This window comes from Balaenoptera ricei, chromosome 8 (assembly GCF_028023285.1).
Source record: "Balaenoptera ricei isolate mBalRic1 chromosome 8, mBalRic1.hap2, whole genome shotgun sequence".
Taxonomy (NCBI): domain Eukaryota; kingdom Metazoa; phylum Chordata; class Mammalia; order Artiodactyla; family Balaenopteridae; genus Balaenoptera; species Balaenoptera ricei.
The window spans coordinates 111,639,768-111,664,422 of record NC_082646.1 but is presented as its reverse complement, the minus strand read 5'-3'; the positions used below and the strand labels follow the sequence as shown (position 1 = coordinate 111,664,422).

The 24,655-nt window shown below is 52.0% G+C and overlaps 1 protein-coding gene and 1 long non-coding RNA gene across 12 annotated transcripts in view; one reads left to right on the top strand and one right to left on the bottom strand.

Moving 5' to 3' along the window:
* Positions 1-7,273: 7,273 nt before the first annotated feature.
* Positions 7,274-9,606, bottom strand: LOC132371071 (uncharacterized). Of its 2 annotated transcripts, none has more exons than XR_009504744.1 (2): positions 8,759-9,606; positions 7,274-8,290 (listed from the first exon to the last, which is right to left on the bottom strand). It is a non-coding gene; the product is annotated as an uncharacterized LOC132371071 (long non-coding RNA). The 2 variants fall into 2 exon arrangements; XR_009504743.1 differs by having other exon boundaries at positions 9,004-9,606.
* SHANK2 (SH3 and multiple ankyrin repeat domains 2) overlaps positions 8,092-24,655 on the top strand; it is a 552,759-nt gene continuing 536,195 nt past the window's right edge. For 3 of the 10 annotated variants that reach the window (XM_059932289.1, XM_059932288.1, XM_059932279.1), the window contains exons 1-2: positions 22,000-22,031; positions 24,049-24,327. The gene's annotated coding sequence lies outside the window, so the exon portion shown is untranslated. Of the gene's footprint in view, positions 8,369-8,514; positions 8,909-9,677; positions 9,902-21,999; positions 22,032-24,030; positions 24,328-24,655 lie in introns of those variants that run through there. The other 7 variants (XM_059932282.1, XM_059932281.1, XM_059932283.1 and 4 more) reach the window with 7 other exon arrangements.

Sequence of the window (24,655 nt, the reverse complement as noted above, 5' to 3'; positions counted from 1 at the left end):
TCCTGTTCCCAGCCCTGGACCATCTCCACGTTCCCACTTCGCTGTGGAACACTGGGTCAACGTTGGGACAACGCAGTGGGATAATGAAGGGGACGCCTGGTGATGGGGGCAGGGCGTGTATCCCCTTTCATGCCCCCTCCAGTCTCCAAGCTTCTGCTGCTGCATCTCCGTTCCCACCTCGGAGGTCAGTTTTTGGAGGAATTTGACAAATGAAGAAATGAGGTCTCAGAGCTGTGGAGCGGCATTTCCCAGAGTGGGGCTCCGCTGCAGTGCATGAGACAGTTCTCAGGGGCGCCCAGACCCCCCGCTGCCCCCTGACCACCCCCCCCAACCCCACCCCAGTCATGAGCACTGTGGTGGCCCCGGCTTGTCCATCACCGTGGGCTGCTGGGGTGGAGGCGTGCCCTGGGCGGGGGGTGGCGCCTTCCAGCCCCCTGCACAGCAGACCAGCAGGAGGAACTCAGACCCCTCGGCTGGGACTCGGGGGCTCCCCTGGCTCCTGCCTGCGAGCCCCAGACACGGGCTCCTGTCTGAGGCCCTCACACCCAGCTTCATCCGAGGGAGTGAGAGGGGGGCCGAGGGGCTGGGCATCTTGTTTTCTTTCAATTATTTTTTAATTTAATTTTTTTTTTTTTTTCTGGCTTCGTGGCGTGTGGGATCTTAGTTCCCCGACCAGGGATCGAACCCGTGGCCCCTGCAGTGGAAGCGCAGAGTCTTAACCACCGGACCTCCAGGGAAGTCCCCATCTTGGGTTCTTAAAGCCTCGCAGATCCTACCCACACCCTGCAGTACGCGCCTGCCACAGTCCAAAGACAGAAAGTTCAATCACCGTTAATAAAATGATTCCGAATTCTGCTTCCTGTTTGTCCTAAGGGTGGACCCTCTAACTCCAGGCTGTCAGCGGAGAAGGCATTCATCTCTTGTAGCAGAAAGTCAAATAATTCACCGCGGACATTTTCTTTTGAGTGTTATGTTACCTCTTTCCTCTAGAATTAATTTCCTTGACTCTGACCTCGGAAGGTCAGAGGGAGGCAGCTTTGTTAAAAGAGAGAAACCTACCAAGTATGCTCCAGCTACTTCCCAGGTGGTGGCAACAGGCCAGATTCATCACTGCAGTCGTCATTCACTTATTTAAAACGAAGGTGTTTTACTCCTTTAAAAAATAGAGCAGTGGAGGCCTGGAAGTTGCTGCTTCTAACAAAAATCAGCTCCGCATATTTGTGAAACTTAAATTGCTTTGAGATTTGCTTTCTTGGGCACGAGAACCCCGATGGCGGGGTCGACAAGAGCTCTCCTTGGGCGGCACCACCCCATCTCGGTGTCCCCGTGCCCAGGTGGCCGGTCCTCTTTGTTGGGGAGGGTGGGTCCCAGACATCGCCTCCTCTGGGAGATGGATCCGGATTCAGGGCTGTTCATGCTGGAATGCACGTCGGGGAGCCCCGTGTCTGCCACGCCCCGAACACTGGTCCCCTGAAGCAGTTTCATCATGTTTCTTACATTAAATGAATTCAAAGACCTGGTGGACATGGCCGCCAGTTGACCTGTGAGCTGGTCCCGGGGCGGTCGGCAGTCCCTCACCCATCCCCTGTGCCTGAATGTGTCTTCTGCCCACCGGGCCCACAGTGGGAGCCGTTTTCAAGGATGTGGCCTCGAGAGAGCAGCGTGGTACTGAGACCATCAGCCGGTGTTGAGACTGAGCCCTGACCTCCATATAACCTTCAGGATTTGGCGGGCAGACACGGAGATCTACCTGTCTTGCGTACAAGTCTGTATGTAAGTTTCCTGCTGATTCCACCTGCCTGTCTGGAGCGGCTGCCTCTTTCTTCCGTCTCTCCTGGCCCTCCAAGCATGCAGCCAGTTTGTGAACCAACCCCTGGCCCCGGGCTCCCACCATCCCCTGCGAACGTTAAGGACGCCCTGGGGATGGGAAATGCCAGGCGCCCCTGGGATTTCTAGCCCAGTGAAGGGACAGCAAGTATCTGTGTGCCATCAAGGTTCTCTGAAGGGAGGGGACCGTGAGCCACTCTCCGCAGGGGATGAGAAGGGAGGCCGAGGCCTCTGAGGACCTCGGGAGGAGTTTGGAGCTGAGCCAGGAGGGGTGGGAGCCCGTGGGACTTAAAGCAGGGCAGGAATTCCATGTACAGCCCGCCCAGCCATCCGGAGGTGTGACGAGGTGGTGAGGGGCAGGGCTGGAGAAGGTTCAGAACCAGCAGCAGGTGATGGGGGACAGGGTCCGGGTACCCGCTGGGTTGGGGAGGCACGTTGGATGCAGGCAGGGCAGGTGAAGGAGGATGTGAGGGACCTGGAGATGTGAGGGGCTAGCACTGAAGCTGCTACAAACATTCATACAGAAACAGTTTCCATTTCTCTTGGGTAAATACCTGGGTCGAATGTATTAAGTATGTGGTTAGTTTCATGAGGAACCGCCAAACTGTTTTGCAAAGAGCTTGTGCCCTTTTATGTAGCCGCCAGCGATGTGTGAGAGTTCCAGCTGCTCCCCATCTTCAGCCCTTTTTTCTTTTTAGTCATTCTAATAGGTGTGTAGTTTAAATGTGCATTTCTCTAATGATGAATGACATTGAGCATCTTTTCACGGGCTCTTTTGCCCTCTGAATATCTTCTTCGGTGAAGGCGTTGCCCTCATCTTTTGCCCATGTTTTCCTTGGGCAGCTTGTTTCAGATTATTGCTGAGTTTTTTGAGCTCTTATTTTGAGTATTCTGGATCCAAGTCCTTTGGCAGATCTGTGATTTGCAAGAATTTTCTCCCAGTCTGTGTCCTGTTTTTCCTTCTCTTTATAGTGTGTTTTTCAAAGAGCAAAAATTTTAAACTGTGATGAAGTCCAGTGTATCCATTTTCTTTTCTTTTATGGATCATGCTTTTGTTGTCATAACTAAGAACCCTTTGCCTGACCAAAGACGGAAAGATTTTCTCCTAGCTTTTCCACTAAAAGTTGTATAGTTCTATCTTTTACATTGAGCTATGATCCATTTCAAGGTAATTTTTTATAAGGTGTGAGGTTCATTTTTTTCCCCATATGGATGTTCAATTCTTCCACCATCATTTGTTAAAAAGACTTATCATTTTTAAAAATATTTAAAAATAACTTGTCCTTTTCTGTCATTTATCCATTTTTCAATTAGGGTTTTTAATGATTTCTATTACTTTCTAAATAGGTAGTTAGTCTGTAAAGAATCTTTACATATTTAGAATATGTAAAGAGGCTAGGAAACATAGCTAAGTCCACACAGTTAGTAGGTGTGGAGATGGGACTCAGGACCAAGCAGTCTGGTTTAACAGTTCCTGTTCTTAACCTCAACCCTATACCAGTCCTTTATTTATTGTACTTTTTTCATTCTCTTAAGAGAATTTTTAGGTTTTTTTCCCTCTAAGTCTCAAAAGTTCTCATTATATTTGTCCGGGCACTTTTTTCCCTTTTGTTCTGTTGATTCCAGGAATGTCATTGTTTCCTATTTCCAACTGTTTATTGTTCGTAAATAGAAAAGCTGCTGGTTTCCTACAGTCCCCTTACTAAACTCTTTCATGAGCTTTCAGTTTATTTCCTTAGATTTTTTTCATCTAGAAAATCATAGCGCCTCCCTAAATGGTAAGTTTGCCTCCCTTTTCAAATATATACATTTCTTATTTCGTTTCCTTATTCCATTGCATTGGCTAGCACTTCTAGAGAAATACTAAGTGCTGGTAATGTTAGCAGGCCGCATATCTTTTTCTTTTTTTCTTTTGGCTGTGCCATGCAGCTTGCGGAATCTTAGTTCCCCGACCAGGGATTGAACCTGGGACACCGCAATGAAAGCGCCACGTCCTAACCACTGGACCGCCAGGGAACTCCCAAGCAGGCTCCCATATCTTGTTCCTGAATCGAATGAGAGTGATTTAGTGTTTCATGTTGAACATCACGCTGGCTTTGGTTTGATATTTAAAACTGAACAATATCAAAATAGTCTCAAACAATACCTTTTTGTTTACTAAGAAATTTTGTTTGATCAAACATTTCTCCTGATAGATTTGCTAATAGTGAAACTTTCTAGCTTTATGGGAATAAACCTCACTTAGTCATGGTGTGTTGTTTTTTCAAAGCCCTGCTGTATTCTGTCTGTAGATAATTTAAAAGGTTTTGCTTAATTTGTCTGCTTGCCAAGCAAACCCCAAGAGCCTCTGAGGTGGTTACAAGGGGACTTTCTGATATGTTTCATTTTCCTGTAATAGCGTCCAGTGGCTCCTGCTATTTTGCATCAGCTGACCATCCCCCCGCCCCCCCAGGCCTCCTTAGCGGGACTTCCTCTGGCCTCAGGTCACGTCACCTCCAGGGCGATCTCGCCTGTCCCTTTGGGCTTCATCTTCATGGACATGACACCGGATCACAGAGGGTGTTTACTTCATCTGGGGTTTCCCCGGAAAGCTTTGCCTGGGACAAGGACTCGGTTGCGGCATGCTGTATTTGAGAGTTGGTACCTGGAATCAGGAGTGAGGGCGTGGGGAAAGGGAGACACAGGGGAGGAAACCCCCCAACAAAGGGGTTTTGTTGAGGTCTGTGCCATAAGCATGGGGGCCACCAATGGCACCTCCTAGAGGCCTCAGAACTTCCCCCAGCAGGACTGTTCACTTGCTGGGGTGGGAGCAGAGCATCTCCACCTCCAGTCTCCCAGGCTGCTTCCAGGATGGCTGAGAGCTGCCCCTGGGGCCATAACTCCCGCAGTCTTCAGGCTACGCTGGCACCCGCAGGGGGCTGGCAGATGTCCTAGAGCAGAAAGCAGAAAGATGCTGGCCTGGGGGCCGCCTTACGGGGAAAGCCTCGGCCCCTCTGCCGGCCTGTCCTCCTGCCCGCTGCTGCCCCATCTGCCAGTCAAGCAGGGAGAGCTTCTGACCAGCCCCACCTACCAACACAGATTCCAGGAGAAGCCAGCTCTCCCTCGGCTCCCTCGGCGCTCCCTGTGTGAGCAGCCCCGACTCTCTGTTCAGATATCAGTCCCAGGGGGCTTTTCAGAACAAGTCCATGGAAAATAACTTCGTGGAAAATTAAAGGAGAGTAATAAAACTCCCTGTTAAGATACAGAGGGCTACATGGGAGGCACGCTGGCAGAGGAGTTGAGGGATTTGCGAGACCTGGGAATATTTATAGTGTCAGGTTATGGAACTGAGCTAGAAATTGTCATGAAATTACAAATAAATGAGTGTATGGGTCAATATTTGATGTGCAGGGGAACATGAGGGAAGTGGATCTCTTGCTACAGTGGAAAACACGTAGAAAACATTGCAGGAGCGTGGGGGAGTCTGGCAGGGATGGGGGGATGGGGCAAACTTGCTGGCTGGAGCACCTACCTTTTCCTGCCTTTACCAGGCTTCCCCTGTGCACACCTGACTTTACCTGGCTCTGACCACATGTCCCTGGGTGAGTCCCATATATCCTTGCTGCCCAGTTTCCCACGTGTAAACTGAAGGGTTGGGCTAGGTCCTTACCATCTGGGTAGCCTAAGAACCCTTCTCTGAAGAAGGATGCTGGCCTCCAGCATCCCAAACCCCGGACCTTCTCCTCGGGAGAGACAGACCAAGCCTACCGCTGAATGCAACGAGCATATGAGTTAATCAAAGCCACAAATATTTATAATGTTTTTCCCAGGACAGAGGACCTGGTTACGTTCGCATCCCTTCACGGTACGATGCCCCAGTTTCTACTTCTCTGTAAAGCAGTTACTCTTTCTGGGAAATCCTGGCGTGCCCTGTGCTCAGGGGGACAACCCAGAAATACTGTGACTGATGGTCGAATGCTTCAGGTTTTACAAGGAAAAAGAAAGGCTCAGAGATGGAAAGCGTTACATCTTTCTGCTAGCTCATTCACACATCATCAGACATGTTGCGGGGTGGGGTGCGTCCAGGTAAAGGCAGCTTACAGAAGCCAAAACAGGCAGTTCTGACAGCGAGAAGCAAAAAGGATTATTTCCCTTTTCCTAAACTGAGATGGAGTTATGGTGCTCTGTGACACGACTGCTCCGGGTGCACCAGGAAGAAGATCGCTTCAAACGAGCAAGGCACGGGGATGCCCGAAGGTGCAAAACGCTGGCAGGCATGGGCTGTCAGGGGCTGAGTGTGCCCCCTACCCTGAAACACGTTCTCAGGGCATCAAGGAGTGAGTAGAGGCACCGCTGCAGTGTTTTTGGACCCCCAGCATTTTCACAAGAGGTTTTTGAAGACTGGAAGGACATTGCCCAATCCGTACGAGGCTGAACTGGATACCGAAATGGACACAGAGAAACTGGGACGAAAGCAGGATACTGTCCTTAAAATGCCAAAAGATGCGGCTCACACAGAGCCCTGTTGTTGAGCAACAAACAGATCAGAGGGACCGGAGCGGGTGGCCGAGGGGCGTCCAGTTGGGTGGAGGGGCTGGCAGAGGCCTGGGTCCCCAGGGAAGTGTTTCTTGAACACAGCAGAAGGGCTTTGGCATTGGAGCCCTCTGTGAGAACAGCAGTAATGTGTCCCTGGTTGCATTCTGGCCAGCTGCTTCCTCTGCTATCTGCAGGATGGTTCTAGAAATCCGAGCGAGAGAGTATGGGGGGTGGGAATCTGGTTGGAGGGGGATGATATCTTAGGGACTTGAATTGGAGTTGTAGGGCAAACAAACCACTTTATTATATTTTTTTAATTTTTATTTTGTATTGGAGTATAGTTGATTAACAAAGTTGTGTTAGTTTCAGGTGTACAGCAAAGTGATTTAGTTTTACATATACGTGTATCTATTCTTTTTCAAAATCTTTTCCTATTTAGATTATTACAGAATATTTAGCAGAGTTCCCTGTGCTATGCAGTAGGTCCTTGTTGGTTATCTATTTTAAATATAGTAGTGACAAACACGCCACTTCAGATAACTTTTCTTTTGCGGGGGGGGGGGCTTCGCCATGCGGCTTCTGGGACCTTAGTTCTCCGACCAGGGTTTGAACCTGGGCCCTCGGCAGTGACAGTGTGGAATCCTAACCACTGGACCACCAGGGTATTCCCTGGATAACACATTTTATTTGGGGTCATGGGGGGACTCGTGGAAGAAAGCCCTCCCCCACCCGCCTCACTCCCTACAAGCCACTTCCCAGAAGAGCCGCCACTGACAAACCCAAAGAGCATCAGAACATTCTGCTGGCCAACCCCCCCCTCCCCCTCAGCAGGATCCCCTGCTTCCAGGCCAAAGAAGTTATGCCTGCAAGATCCTGCCTGGGCTTCATTCTTCCTGTTTGAAGGATTATTATTATTTGATTGATTGCCTCCTTTATTCATTCAACAAATATTTTATTAAATCTCATGCTTAAGGGAGCAGAGGAGAGAAAGGAGTTTGCATCTGGCAGCCGTCCTAAAGGAGTTACGGTATTTTACCCCATGTGTGTCCTGAAATACTAGGCCCCAAACACAACATTTTTTTCTTTTCTTTTCTTTTTTTTTTTTTTTTTTAAATCTAAGTGCTTTTAAAGACTTCTTTGAAACGTGGGACAATTATGCAAGCAGGAGAAAAAAAAAAAGTACCTAGAGCCAATATTTAACTTTGCCTTTGGTATGTTGAAGTCACCGGCCCATGCAAATCTCTCAGGCATGTCCTATAAAACTGACTTTAAAAAATAAATAAATAAATATATATATATATTCTTCACGGGGAGACATGGATTGAGGTTTTGCATAGTGGAAGGCTTGCTATTCCGGAAGCACACTGTTCTACATCACAGCCTGGACGCTGGTGTTTGCCAACCCCTCCAACACCCCTTCAGACTTGCACATCTTGGCGGCAGGAAGTGCTCCCCCTTTGCAGAATACTGGAAATCCCAGGACTCAGAAACGTCCCTAGCTTACTCAGGGTGGAGTGACCAGTGAATTATCAGGGTCTTCGGAAAAGTTGTTAGCCGATTGCTCGAACCTCAGGTTGGGAGGCGTAAAGCCACCGTCCCAGCTCGGTGCTGGGGGCCTGAGGCTCAGGACACCCCGCCCCGCTTTGGGTTTTGGCAAACCTAGCGATCCCGGAGTCCTGGATAACAACAGGATTTCCGGGCGTCTCCAGAGGGTGCCTTTTCGACTTCAGTTTTCACCTGAGCGGTTGGTTTTAATTCCTCCACTCGCTAAAGCTTTTCCCGGCTGGGAGGGCCGCTGGCCGAGACACGCGTCTGCACGCCCTGGACGAAGCGCCCATCCAGGTGCAAGGTGGCCCGGGAGGCTGATGGCGGCGCAATACCGAGGCACAAAGTTTTCATCTGCTCTGCAAACCTTCAGATGGGCAATCGGCCTCTGTATCTCCGAATCCTGTGAATATAAAACACTCTGGGGCGGGAGCCGGCTGCGCGGAAGGAACCGGGCTTTGCAAAATTCAGGGACTTTAAGGTCCGCTGGGTTTCACCGGTTGTGCGGCCGGCGAGCCACGCAGCCCGGGGCGGGGCGGGGCGGGGCGGCGGGCGGGGCGGCCCCGGGCGGCTGCAACAGACCCCGCATGCAGCGCGCCGGTCGGCTCGGCGGGCGGGAGCCGGCCGGGGCCGGGTGGGGAGGGGTTGACCGGCCTCCGCGGGGTGCGGGGAGATCCGGGGCGGGGGGCGCACGTGAGTCCCCGGCCGCGCGCGCCCTTTGGCGGAAAGGGGACCCCTCCCCCAGCCTTGCCGGTCCCAACCATCCGCGCCCGGTCGAGGGGAGGGACGGCCCAGCTGCCCCTGCCGGGAGCCCCCGGCCCGGCTGCAGAGCGGGGCGGGGCCGCGGCGTCCCCACCCCCTACCCGGACACCTGAGCGGCGGCGGCGGCGGCTCCCGCGCTTCGGCCGGGCTGGGCGCGGCGTCGCTCGGGTCCCCCCGGTCGAGCCAGGTGCACGCGGACGCCAGCCCTTCCCTGGCGGCTCTGACCGGCCCGGACTCTCTGAGCTGCGCCCCGAGCCAGGTGAGGCGGCGGCGGGGGGCTCGGTGAGCTTCGCGTGCGGGGCGGGGGTGGCGGGGGCACCCCATGCGGCCGGGAAGGACAGGAGGTGGCCTCACCGGCTGCGTTTTGGGTGCGTCTGGATTCCAGGAGTCAGCGGGTCCGCGCAGTCCCGGGCGCATAGAGGCTGAGGATGTGGGGTTGGGGAAAGGGTTCTTCGCGTCCTGGTGGGGTCGCTTCTCTGTAGAGACCCCCCCGCCCCGCCGTCTTCCTTCAGGACTAGGGGTCGGTTTAAAATTCTTTGGAAGCGGCCTGGGGGCAGAGCGCAGGAGCACCGCCTTTGTCCCCCGCGCGCATGAACCCTCTCACCTCCAGCGCCTTCCCTTGAGGTAACGCAGGTGGACCTACTCCGCCCCCTGCCTGGGATCTCCTTGCCCTAGGTCGCCGCCCGCTGGCCCGGGTACCTGGGCCCGCATGCCCGGCGGTGGAACTGGCACGGGGCCGCCAGGGGGCGCGCGGGGGCGGGGACAGGCGCCGCGGTCGCCATGTCCCCGGAGACCCTGCGTCGGCTCCCCCCGCCCCGCACCGGCGCCCAGAGCCCCCATCCAGGTGCGCGCGGCTGGAGCAGCGGGCTCGGCGAGGCCGGGGCCGCTGCACCTGGCGCAGGCCCGGGGGTCGCGAGTGGATCCCCGGGTCCCCGGGGCCGAGCAGAGCCCCCGCCAGGTGCCCGGCCTCTGCCCGCCGCGCGCCTCAGCCGGGGTGGGGGGCCCGGCTGGTGCGGGTGAGCGGCCCCCCCCTCGCCTCGCCGCCGCCGCCGCCGCCCGTGAATTATGCAGGAGGCTGGCACCGGCGGGCTCGAGTTGCTCAAGTTTCCCTGGCAACTTTCGCCCGGGCATCGCTCCGCCCGCGCAGCCCGCGGCCCCGGCGCCTCCGCTGGGTGTCCGGGCGCCGGGGGCGCCTGGAGACACCAACCGCGCGCTCGCCGCCGGAGCCGGGGCAGCTGGATTGTGCGCGCAGGTGCGATCCCCGCGGAGGGCCTCGCTGCCCGGGTTCGGAGGGTGCGGGGTTAGGGGTGGACCTTGCTGCCGGGGCCGGATGACCTCGCCGCCGGTGTTCGGAGGGTGCGGGCCAGCGGCGTGCCTCCCGCGGGTTTGCGCGCAGACACTGCACGGGATGGGAGGGCGGGCGCGCGGGCGTGGTCAGTGTTTCCGTGGAGCTGGGGGCGTCCGAAGGGGGCGAGGCCTCTGCTGGTGACAGTGGGCTTTCAGGCGGAGCTTTTAAATCGACCCCGGGCGGCCGGATCTGAGAAGGCGCTTGGGCCCCCAGGTGGGAACTCAGGCCGCGGTACCTGCGGGCCCCGTGGCCGGCAGCTGTGGGCACGGTCCCGGGAGTCCTTAGAGGCCTTCCGAAAATAAAGTGGTTTCCGCGTGGAAGTTCGAGATGGTAAATTGGATAGTTTCGTGGCCTCTTTTTGTTTGAAACTCAAGTTCGAACGTTAATGAGGTCAATCCGCTAATTAAATTAAGCTCCAAGAATCAGAGAGGTAATTTCGGAAGTCCTCCGTTGAGGGCGCCTTGATCTCTACTTGGGACTTGTCCCTCGGCTTTGCTGACCCGGCCGCAGGGAGAGCACGTGGGCGCTGGGTTCAGCCTCCATCCAAGTGCCGCGCTGTCCGCGTTAAATAATAATTAGTGACCACCGATTCCGCGCCTGGGGGTTTCGGGACGCCCAGGAGAGGCCCTGGAGGCGGCTGCTTTTGGAGACCCGAGTTTTCAAACCAGTTGTCCGCGATAACAAGGCTGCCTTTTGATAAAGGGGTTGAACATCTGTCTGCCTGGAGCTTTGTGCCCACTGGGGGTTCGGCAGTGATTAAGGGGGGCAAAGGTGGATGTGGCTGCCCGAAGCGGGGGTTAATAAACGGTAGCGTAGATTTTTGCCCAGAAAGTCACGGTGTCCTTAAGGAGGCCAGAGGGAGACCCTTGTCTTCATAAGAATTAGGCTGCTTTACAAGTGTCTGGATGTAAAACTCCTGGAGTGCAGTGTTGTAAAGGAAGCGGGTTCCATTATTATGCTGAGGAATTTCTGCTTTTCCAAGAAGAAAGAATTGGGTGGAAAGCTGGTGCTTCTTTGGGCCCCAGTGGAAGCGGCTGGAATTCTTCAAGAATCAAAAGGAGCCCTTTACGAATAAAGTGATTTTGCCTATAAAGGTGGTTCCCAGTGGGCACTGTTGACAGCACTTGGCTGCTTTGAACAAATTAGATCCCTTTGGGGGTGGACTTGGGGAGGGAATCTTTTTGCCTCCTGGCTCTAAGTACGATTTGCTTTAGAAAACCCTGTTCACATTCAGGTGAATTTCCCAGAGGTTTTCCTTCCTTCATTTTTTTTTTTTTTTTTCTTGAAGTGCTTGGGGTTGTGAGCAAGGCCCCCAAGCTGGCACCTAAGAGTCACCAATTTGGTCCAAGCCTCAGGGGGCAGGGGGCTCTATCTAGGAGAAGCCTGGATCGTCGAGGGTTTGGCAGGGGGTCCGATGTGAGAAATGCCACCAGGAGGAAGATGGAGTTGTTCCGAGATAGCATTGCATTTTATATTTCATCGGTGTTGGGGAAAAGGATGGAAGAAAAAGCTTGACATACGAAAAACGTGGCGGGAGTTAACCAATGTGCAGGAAAACACTAGTCGAACTGATTTTTCTAGAAAAAGAATTCTTTGTCTTACTCGCTTTATTTCTAAATATGTCCTGGAGTCCTAAATGATAGAGTTCTGGTGTCCTTGTCACCTCGGGTGAGTACAGGGGGCTTTTCCAAAGTGGGGCTCAGTTTGGGAGTTGCTAAGGGAATTGTGGGGATGAATTCAGTGTGGATCCCAGACCCTGACTGCTGAACACGTTTCCCCAGGACTCCAGCTCCTGCTTTGTCAACTTAAGGCCCAGCTTGGTCTCAGGCTGTTGGATCTGGAGTCCGTAGTTACTCCTGGGCTGGGGGGAGGGGAGCGTGGGCAGAAAAACCAAGAGAAAAGTACATTTACGGCCTCTCCTGGAGCCTTGCATTGTCCTGAGCCCCAGGGAGGGAACATTTAGGGTCTTTGATCATCCAAGTAACCCCTGGGGCAAATTTATTGAATCCTCTGCTTTGACTGAGGGGGTAGTTTGTGGATGGGTGGGGAGGAAAGCACCCCAAACAAATGCCTGATCTTTTTCATCTTGGGAGCCCCCAGCCCTCACCTGGGACTGACGGGGTGAAGGGCTCGGAGCAGGGCCGGGTGACCCTTGTGCCCTGGCCACTGCACCTGACCCGCCCACCCGAATGAGGGGCCTGCCATTCATTCAGAGGTGAGCTAGGTTATATCGGATTTTCTCTGCGCATTGTAAAAACGAGTCAACAAATAATCACCTGAGGGCCAGAAGCTGGCCACAGGAGACCACCACGGGAGGTTCCACGCCAGAGGGGAGAAGAGGGGGATTGGACAGTTAGTGCACGGTGGGACACGAGCTGTGATGGAGGTGACCGTTGGGTGCTGTAGGGCACAGAGAGCATTCCCAACCCAGTCTGGGAAAGGAAGGGGATGGGGGGGGGGTTCTAAAAACACCTGTATGAGGCCTGGGGTGTCTGACCGTGTCTTTGCCTGCATTGCCCTGGGACCTGGTGGGAATGATCTGGTTCTTGTTCTGGCAGCTGTCAGGTTCTCACCTTCTGCCTGGCCTGGCGCTGCACTCTTGCTATAGACGACCTCATCCAAGTCTCTCAAAACTCCGGAAGGAGAGAGGTGCGATTGGTTATTATTCCCAATTTACAGATCAGGAGCCTGAAGCTCGCAGCAGTGGAGCCACTGGCCCCAGACCACACACCTAGTGCACGGTGAGCTGGGGTCGCACCCAGGTAGCTTGGGAGAGCCCAGCCCTTAAGCCGACACACTGCACGCATCACCCAGTGGGAGAATTCATCTGGTTAGAAGATGATTTTTCTTGTTACTGTGGTGTGAGAAAAACTGTAGCCAGAAAGTGAAAACCAGAGTTTCTGATCACACTTCTTGATGTGATAGGCCTTTTTTTTTTTTTTTCTTTGAAAGCTGATTCAAGAAATGCTTTGAAGGGGCTAAAAATGTTAATGTCATTGGCTCCAGTGGTTGTTCTGAGATGGGTCTTTGGGGGCCAAGGATGCATCTAGCACAGGCCTTCCCACCACTCAAGGGGTTTGCAGTTTTAACGGAAGGGAGAGGGGAGCCCACGCCCAATACTGGGGCAGATCCCAGAGGCTGCCCAGGGCTCCGGATTGTGAGCTGTGTCGGGCTTGATGGTTACGCCCTGGGGATGCGCCAGCTGAGGCATGTGTCACTTCCGGGGGTTGGGGGGAAGGGGGGTAGGCAGCAGAAGCCTTCAGGGCTGCTGGGATTTAGTGGGCAGCTGCAGGGCCCCCGGTGATTGGCTGCAGGAAGCCAGTGCAGGAAGGGGCGGGACAGGGTTTGAAAATTGTCCTTGTGAGGTTTTCAGAGTCCTCTCCTTGACTCTCAGGATGGAATGAAGCCACAAGCTCCAAATGTCAAAGCTGCAGATTTCTTTTTCTTCCTTCCTTCCTCCCTTCCTTCCTTCCTTCTTTCTGTCTTTTCTTTCTTTCTTTTTCTTTCTTTCTTTCTTTCTTTCTTTCTTTCTCTTTCTTTCTTTCTTTTCTCTCTTTCTTTCTCTTTTTCTCTCTCTTTTTCTCCCTCCCTTCCTCCCTCTCTCTCTCCCCCTCCCTCCCCCCTTCCTTCCTTCTCCCCTCCCTCCCTCCCTCCCTTCCTTCCTTCCTTTCTTGTTTTTTTCTTATGTATACAGTCACCTTTATTATAATTCATGAATCCATTAGAAACTGACATGGATCTCTCTATTAAGACATCTAGATTCTCATGGGCATCTGCTTTCCACTCATTAGAAAATCCAGGTTTACTTGAGAATGGGGAAGAAAAGCCGATATCTTAGTGTCATTATGACAAGTCCTCACCTCATAGGAAACCTGAAAGGGTCTCTGGGCCCCCCCTAGGTCACAACACTGTGCTGTCTTCACAGACCTGCCCACACTCAAGTGTCTTCTGGAATTCCTTCTAAATGTCAATGGGCACCTGGGCAACAGAACATTTTATTGCTCTGCTGGTTTCTAGGGTGCAGGTCCAGGGTTAAATAATGTGCCCAAACTTAGCATTTTCAAACTGTCCAGGCTTATCTTCCAAAAGTAGTATATTACTCACTTTACCAACTCTTCCTGCCAAATAGAGACCCAAAGCATTAAGTGTTAACTGCCAAGAAGTTAGGTAGGGCCCCTTTTCTCTCCCCAAACCTAGTTATTTGCAATCCCAAACAAATGCTAGCACTGCACACGCAGGACAATAGTCCTTCCTGAAAAGGCCAAAGCCACAGATTTCATACGATGGGCCTCTCGGGTGAGGGGCTTCTGGCCCACCCCACAGAAATTCTGTTTGAGGCCCAAGAAGCAGGCCTGGAGCTCCCCAGAGGGTCCCACTGTCAGGGGTTCTAGGAACGCACTTTGAGGAAGATGGTTGGCCGGAGTCCTGAGCTGCTGCTTCAATTAAAAAGGCCTGATTTGGGAGGCACACCTGGAGGCCTCCAACAGGTGGATAATCATTGCACACCCACAGTGGCTCTACCTTGCTGGGACAGGTTTCTTCCAAACAAATTTTTTTTTGCCTCTTGACTCCCTTAACGTTGTTTTAAAAAAACCGTATGTCCTCTCACACGTTTCCTGCAACATTTTTGTATGGAAAGTGCAGATACCCAGCAAATCTGAGAGAATTGCACCCTGCATTACTTTATACCCACCCCAGATCCTTCCATGAACCATTTCCCTAGACTTCCCAGGCATTTTCAAGACGGCCTTTAAAGTTGTGCTTCGTAGGTTTAAATATTTGCCGAGGATATAGAGCGTGGTCTGTGAGGTAAATATTGACATTTGAAAAGTAACTGTTCCCTAACTTTAACCGTATCCACTGCGGCCTAAAGTGTGACTTGACACCCACCTTTCCTCGACAGATACCTGGAGGGCCTTTAGGGGATGTTGTTTGCTCCTTTCCTTTCTTGGATTTATAGCCCCACTTCCCCGAGGAGTTTTATCCTGATGTAATAGACTTTTATGCTTGTGGGTCTTTTATTAAATCAATCGAGCATATTTCTCTGCAAGGGAAATAATGCATACATTGATTTTTTAAATTTTCTGTAACCTCAAGTCACTAAGTATTTTTTAAAAAGTCACTTCTGGATTGAGAAAGCCCTGTGATCAAACACTATAAATACATTACAGATTTTTAGAAATGGAAAAAGGAAAATGTTCCTGGAACTGCCTCTCTCAGCGATCAGGCGGTGGGTGTTTTTGGTATTTAAATTAAAGCTTTAGGTGAAGTTCCCCCTTTGTTTGGTATCCGGGAGTCCCCTCCCCCCAAGATTCAGAGGAGGCTGGAAGGCCTTTCAAAGGTAAAAGATGGGAGGGTCTGCTGGGAAGAGGGGGACCCCAGGCCTCTCTGTGACTGAGCTATTTCAGAAAAGACTGATTCCCTTTAGACTGGACCCCTTGGAAAGGGTCCACACACCCCAGTTTGGAGCCCCCTGAAGGGGAGGAGAGGGAAATGGGCAAGAACTCAGCCCCGCCCTCAGTGTTCCGGCAGGTGATTTCCCCCCGGGGACAGGGGTGACACCTAGGTGACAGAGTGACACAGGATGGGCTACATGGGCCAGGCCCTGTGGATGGGGGTGTCCTGCCCCAGACTGTCAACACTCAGGGTTCCTCCCAGGGCTGCACAGGAGAAGTGAGAAACGGGGCCCATCATCCTGGCCAGGAGCCTGGACCGCCAGGACCCTTTCCCAGGGGCTCTGATGGGCCCATGGTGTGGCTTGAGCCTGAGAAAGGGCAGGATGGAGCAGTGGGGTCTGTGTCCTGCCAGATTGGGTCCCAGGAGGCTTGGGGCACAAGGAGAGGGTCACACATCCTGAGCAGAGCTGAAAGCCGGCCTGGAGGAGGGAAATGAGCCTTTGAACCTTCCTGAAAATTCAGCCTGGGATCCCTGCCCCGGGGGCGAGGAAGGCTGGGTGGGGGGCGGAGGAGGCACTTCTGCCCGCTTGATTGCACCCCGAAAAGCACATGGCACAGCAGCTCCTGTCCGGGATTTTTCCTGACCACCCCCCATCATCTGGGGCGGGGTGTGGCAAACGATAGGGATTTGCCTGTAGCCGCCATCACCAGGCAGGCAGGTCCCCGGGAAAGGACCAGGTCTCGTTTCTCTGTATCCCAGGGTTCCGGAGGGGCACCGGTTAGGAGTAGCCCTCTCCTTGGATCTGGACAGCATCAGTGGTTCCAGACTTCCCCTCCCACATGTGTATTCAGCTTCCAGAAGTCACGAAACCAGTCAGGCCACTGGCCTGTTCTTTCTTGGCCTCACCCTGAGGGTTCAGACCCGGGCCAGCCTGGTAGCTGCACTCAGGCCTGGCCGCTCCCTGCCACCCACATCCGGGATGTTGGTTTGCGGCAGGTGGCACGTGAATTTACATCCACCAAGATTACCGCTGGGATGTTTACAAAGCTGGTGCGCTGGGACGGGAGGGTGGGGAAAAAATCAGCTGCGGTTAAAGCTGGGGGTGGAATTCCTGAAGACGGTCGTGGCGAGCCTGGCGTGTGAGCTTAATGATTCTCCAAACACGGGGTGGTGAATGGCACACTCTTGGTTCCCAAGAGTTTCAAGGCTTCTTGGCTTTCCTGCAGTGAAATGGTCCAGAAATATGTGGGATTAGGCCGCCTGGTGTTGGTGTGTTTTGATTCTTCGGGGTCCCTTCTGGGGATGTCCCAGGCCGGTGAGGGACAGCGGGGGTGTCTTTGCTGAGTCTGCAGGATTCTGCTCTGCCTCTTGATCTGTTTCTCTTTCTGGTGAGGTCCTTTGGGTCATGGGGGAGGGACACCCACTCGGACCAGGGTCAGGGGTATATTGGGGGACCCAGGACTGTCACTGTCACTGTGGGGCTGAACGGGCTCCCAGAGTTGTCCTTCCGTCCGTCTCTCTCCCTCGGTGGACCACCTCGATGACTTTACATTGTGAAAATCAGGGTAACAGCGAGTGTGTGAGCTGTGCCAGGCTCCACGTGCAGACGCACTCCATCCCCACCGCAGACCCGAGAGATGGGCACTTGTATCCTCGTGCTTGTTCTCCGGGGAGGAAACCAAGGCAGAGGGAGCTGACCTGACTACCAGAACCCTACGCCAGGCAGACGTCCACTCCAAGGTGCAGAATTAGGGACGTGTCCTGTCCCCTCCTCTGTGTCATCTCAGGGGTGAAGCCCAAGCTGACCTTTCTGCTCCTTTCAGGACGAGTGGGCCGGGGTAGCACAGGGCTTCTCAAACTTTTGGTCTAAGGACCCCACTCCCCTCTTTGAAGAGTTTTTAAGGACCCCAGAGAGCTTTTTGTTTATGTGCGTTGTATCTCCTGATATCTATCCTGTTAGAAGTTTAAAAAGAGAATTTAAACATATTTAGTTAGTAATGCATTTAAAAATGACAATACTAAACCTACATGTGTTATTGTAAATAAAATATTTTTATGAAAAATAGCTATTTTTCAAAACAAGAAAAAATGAAGAGTGTGGCAATTTACGTTTTTGCAAAATCTCTTTACTGTCTGGTTTAACAGAAGATGGCTGGATTTTTGTATCTGCTTCTGCATTTAGTCTGTTGCAACATCACATGTTGTGTAGCTTCTGGAAAACTCTGAAGTACACTTGGGAGAGGGTGAGAGTGAAATAACAACTAACGTCTTAGTGTTATTATGAAAATGGTTTGACTTCATAGACCCCCTCAAAGGGCTTTGGGGAACCGCCCCCCCCCCCCAGGGTTCCCTGGATCATACATTGAGAACCACCTGAAGAAGCGTGGGACTGGCAACACGGACAGGGTGTGGGTCTGAAAGCTGGCTTTGCCCTGTAGTCGGGTGGATGTTTCTAACACATGTCCCTTTTCTTATCATTCAGGATGCATCTGTGAAGTTTAGTTGGGGACCCCAGAAGGTCATCAGGTGGTCCCCACCCCATGGGACAGGCCCACTGGTGGCAGAGTCTAGGGTGGTGGGATGTGGGCTCAGCCAGGCCGGAGCTGGTTTGATCCACAGCTGGCACTTTGCTCTTAGGGGTGTAACTTGTATGTGTGATATCACCAGAAGCTAAATAGTGTGGCAGTGACAGTTGGGGAGCCATGGTAACATTGTAAAGCAAGAAGGCTGTTTTCTGCTACCGGGGAGGGGGTCCACATGCAGAGGGACCGGTGGACAGAGGTGGGGTGGGGGGACCAGGGCAGCCACCGGGAGGGAGGAGAGAACTTTCCATACTTCTTCCTTTCCAATCTGGATGCTTCTGTTTCGTGCCTAATTGCCCTGGCTAGAACCGTCAGTACAACGTTGAATAGAAATGGTGAGAAAGTGCATCCGTGTCTGGTTCCTGATCTCGGGGGAAGCATCCAGCCGTTCACCATTAGTTGTGATGTTAGCGGTGGGTTTCTTGCGGCTGCCCTTTATCAGGTTCAAGAAGTTCTCATGTTTTCTTTGTTGAGTGTTTATATCTTGAAGGGCCGCTGGATTTTGTCAAGTGCTTTTTCTGCATCTCTTGAGATGATAAGCTGCTTTTGGTCCTTTATTCTATTAATTCGGTGTCTTACATTAAATGATTTTTCGATGTGAAGCCAATTTTGCATTCTTGGGATAAATCCCACTTAGTCATGGTTTATAATCCCTTTTATATGCTGCTGGATTCAGTTTTCTAATATTTTGCTGAGCTTTTTGTGTGTATGTGCATAAGAGCTATGGGTCTGTAGTTTTCTTGGGATGGTATCATGGTAATATCGGCCTCAAAAAATTGTTGGGAAGTGTTCTATTTTTTGGAAAAGTTTGTGATGAATTCATATTAATTCTTTTTTAAATTGAAGTATAGTTGATTTACAATGTTGTGTTAATTTCTACCGTACAGCAAAGTGATTCAGTTATCCATATACATACATTCTTCTTTTTAAATATTCTTTTCCATTAGAGTTTATCACAGGATATTGAATATAGTTCCTTGTGCTATACAGTAGGACCTTGTTGTTTATCCATTCTGTATATAATAGTTTACATCTGCTAACCCCAAACTCCCAATCCATCCCTCTCCCACCTAGCTTCCCCCTTGGCAACCACAAGTCTGTTCTCTATGTCTGTGAGTCTGTTTCTGTTTCATAGATAAGTTCATTTGTGTCATATTTTGGATTCCACATATAAGTGATATCATATGGTATTTGTCTGACTTACTTCACTTAGTATGATCATCTCTAGGTCCATGCCAAATGCAAATGGCATTATTTCATTCTTTTTCATGGCTGAGTAGTATTCCATTGTATATACGTACTACATCTTCTTTATCCATTCATCCGTCGATGGACATGTAGGTGCTCATCCATATCTTGGCTACTGTGAATAGTGCTGCTATGAACGTAGGGGTGCATGTATCTTTCTGAGATACTAATTCTTCTTTAAATGTTTGGTAGAATTCACCAGTGAGGCCCCCTGGGCCTGAGATTGTCTTTCTGTGAAGTTTTGAATTTGTTAACTCACTCCCTACTTGGTCTGGGTATGTCCAGATCTTCTGTTTCTTCTTGAATCACGGTGGTTGGTTTGCATCTCACTGAAATCTATTTCCTCAAACCGTCTAATCTATTGTCACGCAGTTGTTCATAGCATTTCCTCATCCTCTCTTTTGTTCCTGTGAGGCTGCTAAGTGTCTCCCCTTCATTTCTGAGTTTGGTGATTTGAGTATTTCCCCCTTTTTTTTCCTGATCATTCCAGTGAAAAGTTTGTCAATTTTATTGACCTTTTTAGAGAACCAACTTATGGTCTCATTGATTTTTCTCTATTTTTCTATGTTCTTTTTCATTAATTTTCACCCTCACTTTTGTTATTTCCTTCCTTCTGTGGTCCAGGAGGGAAGGAGAGCTTGGTTAGGGGGCTGGGGGGGAGAGGTGGCCAGGGTGGGCCTCCCTGAGAAGCTGGCACTTGAGCAAAGACTTGAAGGAGGGGAGGGAAGTAGTAAATGAGAAGTGAAGAATTTGATGGAAATTGATGTGAAAACACTTAGTTGCACTTAATGTGTTTTAAGCTGTGCTAAGATATATGTAACATGCAGTTTACCATCTTAACCACTTTAACTGTACAGCTTAGTGGCATTACACATTCACATTGTTATGCAACCCTCACCTCCATCCATCTCTAGAACTTTCCGTCTTCCCAAACTGACGCTCTGCCCCATCCCATTCGGCACTCACTCCCCATCCCCCTCCCCCAGCCCCGGTCCCCACCATCCTACTGTCTGTCTCTATGAATTTGATGACTGTAGGTCCTCATATGAATGAAATCACACATTATTTATCCTTTCGTGTCTGGCTTATTTCACTGAACATCATGTCCTCAAGTTTCATCCATGTTGTAGCCTGTGTCTGAATTTCCTTCCTTTTTAAGGCTCAGTAATCTTCCATTGTGCGGATGGACCACATTTTGTGTATCTTTTCATCTGTCCGTGGACACTCGGTTGCCTCCACCTTTTGGCTGTCGTGAATGCTGCTGCCATGAATGTGGGTATTCAAGCCCCTCCTTTCAGAAAGCACGTTTTGAAGCGGTGACCAGCCCAAGGCCCATCTGGTCTTGGGATTGCAGAGCTGAACCTCTCCCACCCACTCGCCTCACCCAGGCTGCTTTCCCATAGAAAGAGGCCCATCTTTCTTCTTGAATCTCTCCACAAAGCAGGAATGACTCCGTATGTTGGAGCACGATTCCTCCCATATCCTGTGTTCCCATCTCGCAAGGAGGAAAGACCTGGGAACTGGGTCTCACCTTTGTGGGTTCATCCAGGTCTCGGGCAGGACCAAGGAAGGTGTCGGGGCAGAGAGAGAAGCAGGGAGGGGATGCCCTTCTGCAAGACCTCACTCATTCACTACCTGGTGCCTTCCGGTGTCTTAGGGTTTCTCTGTTCCGAGTCATCCCTACCCTGTTGTCATGAGACGTTCTCCTGTATTCTCTTCTAATAACTTTAATGGCTTGCTTTATATTCGTTTATTATTTTTATGCCATCGGGAGTTGGCCCTTGTGTCAGGCTGGGATCTGATTTGTCTTTTTCAGCACAGGAGGACCTGCCCCCACCCCTGCTGGCTTTGCCCCTCCCCCTCTGTCACAGACCCAGCTCCCAAGCTCATCTGGGGATTGGTTTTCTATCGATCTGGCTCTAAGTCCACCATGTGTGTTTACAATCCCTTTCAAAGGAGCTTTGAGACTTGGCAGTATGATCTCCTTTAGACCGCAAACAGCCACGTTGCAAATTATTCCATTCTGTGGTTGAGAAAAGGAGCCAGTTCAGAGGGGTGGGTCAGCTCAGGGCTCCCCACCAGCACGTGGCAGGGCGGGTCAGGCTCAGACATGCCGGACCCAGGGGCTCAGCCAGACCAGGGTGACGCCAAAGCGCTGAGCCGGTGTCTTATCTTCAGCGACCTGACAGATGCTTCCTTGACGAGGGACCCAGGCCACCACTGAGCACTTCCGTCCATTCAATGTGGTGGCACTAGCCACAGGTGGCTGTCGAGCCCTTGAAACGTGGCTAGTGCCACAAGTTGAAGGGACACTATTCTGTGTGTATTGGGTTCCATAAAATATAAGTATTCATTTCAACTGGGTTTTTCTTTTCTTGTTTGAAACGTGGCTACTAGGAAATTGAAAATTACATTTGTGGCTTGAATTCTATTGCTGCCAGCAGGGGTTTGTAGCAGCCCTTGCCCCAGAATCTTTGCAGCTTTGGGGAGTGTTTGGACGACCCTTGGTGCATGCTTGTGTGTCCTCCAAGTAGGTGGTGCCTGAGCTCTGCCACGTGACTGCTGTGTGTCCTTGGGCGAGCCAGCTGACCTCTCTGGGCCTCAGTTTTCTCATCCTGAAAATGGGGTAATAATACTGGGGGCTGGGATCGGCTTCCTTATTTCTTGTCCCCTGTCCCGCCCCCCCCAGTCCCTCCTGCTTCTGCCTTGTCGCCCCACTGTCTTGTTCTCAGATGGAACCCCCTTCCTGCAGACGTGCTTCCTGGGTTTAGCAGCCAAGAATCTTCACTGGAGGAAAAGGGAGAGAGGTGAGAACCTCTCTATCATCTCAGCCTTCTACCCCAGGGTGGAGCTCAGGCCCACCTCTCAGAGAGACTGGGGTGGGAGGGGACCCCAGAGCTAATTTAGGATTGATCCGGGTTCTAGAATGTTCGTGCTGGGGGGCCCAGGTCCAGCTTTTGGGAGAACACTGGGCCTCAGGAAGGAGAAGGGACCTGGCCAGGTCCCAGTAGGTTTCCTGTTGGACCCCAGGTCCCCAGGGCCGGGCAGCTTCCCCCAAACCCCGAGGCCACTGTGGGTTGGTGTAGACTCTCTACCCAGACCAGGCCCAGTGAAATAGCTTCTGGGGTTTATTCTCCAAAAAAGCTGGATTCTTACTGGAGGTGTCTGGGCATAATATTATTATTATTGAACATTCATTGCTGCCCCTAGACAATATGGGCAGTTTTCTGGTCCCCGCTGGGGTGTCCACGTGGTCCTAAGGCTGTCGGGTTGTGCAGTCACCTGTGACACCCGGCAGATTCCCCAGCAGAATGTAACATATGCTTGGCTGTGGGGTCAGTGGCCTGTGGTGGGGTTGGTGCTTTCCCAGAAGACAGGAAATACCTCCGAGGTAACAGACCATCCAGCCAGCTCCATGATGCCCCATGTTGTGAGAAAATGATTTCTTTACCAGGCTTACTTAATTACATCATAATAAATAAACTCCTGTTAAATATTTCCTATTAACAATGCCATCACATAAAATAAAATAAGATAAAATAAGAAAAATAAAATAATAGTTACCTATATCTTTGTGGGTAGCTTGATTAATTGTTATTATTATTTGCATTTCATTGCCAGACTTTGTCAGAATACGTTTCATTGCCTACCGGTGCCAGGCACTTTCATGCCTGTGGTCTCGTGGCATCTTCACTATCCATCCCTGGGAGGAAGTATTTTTATGTCCATTTTACAGAAGGGGAAACTGAGGCCCAGAGAGGTGCATTGACTGGGGTTTTGAGCCCAGCAGGTGCCTTTGTGCTCTGACCAAGCCAGTCTCAGAGCTGGAGGGATGTGAGGATTTTGTCCAGCTTCTCTCCCCGTGTGTCTGTCCATCCTGGTGCCCAGTGGCCTTTACTGACCACTTACTACGAAATCTGCCCCTGTAACTCAGTTTGGATAACCCCCTCCCCCGACCTCTGGGAGGGGGGAGGGGGATGAAGGCGGGGTCAGCTTCTCAAATGTGCCTCTGAACCTGGGCGGTGCCTTTGTCCTGGCGGGGATGAGTGTGTGCAGTGTTCCAGAGCATCTGTCTTCAAGGCCGTAGTCCGGGGTGTTTGGCCCGGAGGATTCTGGCCAGATGGGGAGTATAGCGCTGGCCAGGATGGGGCAGGGCTGCAGTTGTTTTACCTCTCTGCTCTTGCCCCAGAATCTTTGCAGCTTTGGGGAGTGTTTGGACGACCCTTGGTGCATGCTTGTGTGTCCTCCAAGTAGGTGGTGCCTGAGCTCTGCCACGTGACTGCTGTGTGTCCTTGGGCGAGCCAGCTGACCTCTCTGGGCCTCAGTTTTCTCATCCTGAAAATGGGGTAATAACACCTCTCCAGTGGCCTTGAGCATTAAATGAGATCATTTACATAAAGTCGAGACTGTTGTTACCGACCAGGGTTCTTGGCCTCCTTAATCAACAGAAATTCATCAGAGGCCAGACAAGAAATTCAAGCAAGGCTTTACTGGGCCCCCTGCTGTAGCAGGGGGGAGCGAAAACAAGTAACAGCTTCCCTTGCTTGCTCACTTGCGGAGATGGGAGGCAAGCTGGTTCTTTATAAGGGGGGCGGGTAGGGGTGTGTCCAGGGGTCGGGCTGGAGGGGTGGCTTAGGTGGTCTGCCCTCCCCCTTGGTGGTGTTCTGTGCAGCGGGCATGCGCAGGACCCTGCTTTTGCTCCAGGCTCTTCAGAAGCGGCAATTGGGCTTTTTGGTCTGTTTGTATCTTGTTGTCCAGAATATGCCCCAACTGCACACGCATGCAGTTATTTTTAGTCCCTTATAGTTTCTTTGTATTTTGTAGCCGGAGGAGACGTTTGTCCGGGTGCCAGCACGGCAGCACTGCAGCCAAGGGTCCCGGGTTCCCGCCCGTCTCACTCTGACGGGTCTTGGTGTACCGTGAGCTGCGCTCATCATCATTATCGGCAGCACCTGTGTGTACTTGGTCTGTTCGGATTGGACCCGCGTCACGGGCAGGTTGGAGTCCGCCAACTCGCTTCCCCTGTCCTGTTGGGACTGGCTGTTCAGCCCCCGCCGTGGATTCCCGCCCCGTCTGGTCTCTGCAGAGCCTCTGGCCTGAGCTGTAAGTGCACCTGGTTTGTGTAGGGGCTCCGGATGACGGGGGTGGGGGGGACCCGGCAGTCCTCCAGGGTACCTGTTGCCCCTGCAGGGGTCATCGGTAGCCCTGGGGGCCCACCTGAGCTCCTCCGCTCCCTGGTGCATCCGGAGAGTTCCCACGGAGCGTTTCTCAGCGAGGGGCACTCCCCCACCCACTGCCCCGCAGGAGCTCCAGGTGGCTGGGCCGGGGGGCGGAAGGTGCTGTTTCGAGTGGACCTTCTTGGCTCTCAGGTGATGTTTCTGACACGGATGTGCTCTTGTTCATTTGAAATTTTATCCTGCCATCTTTTATT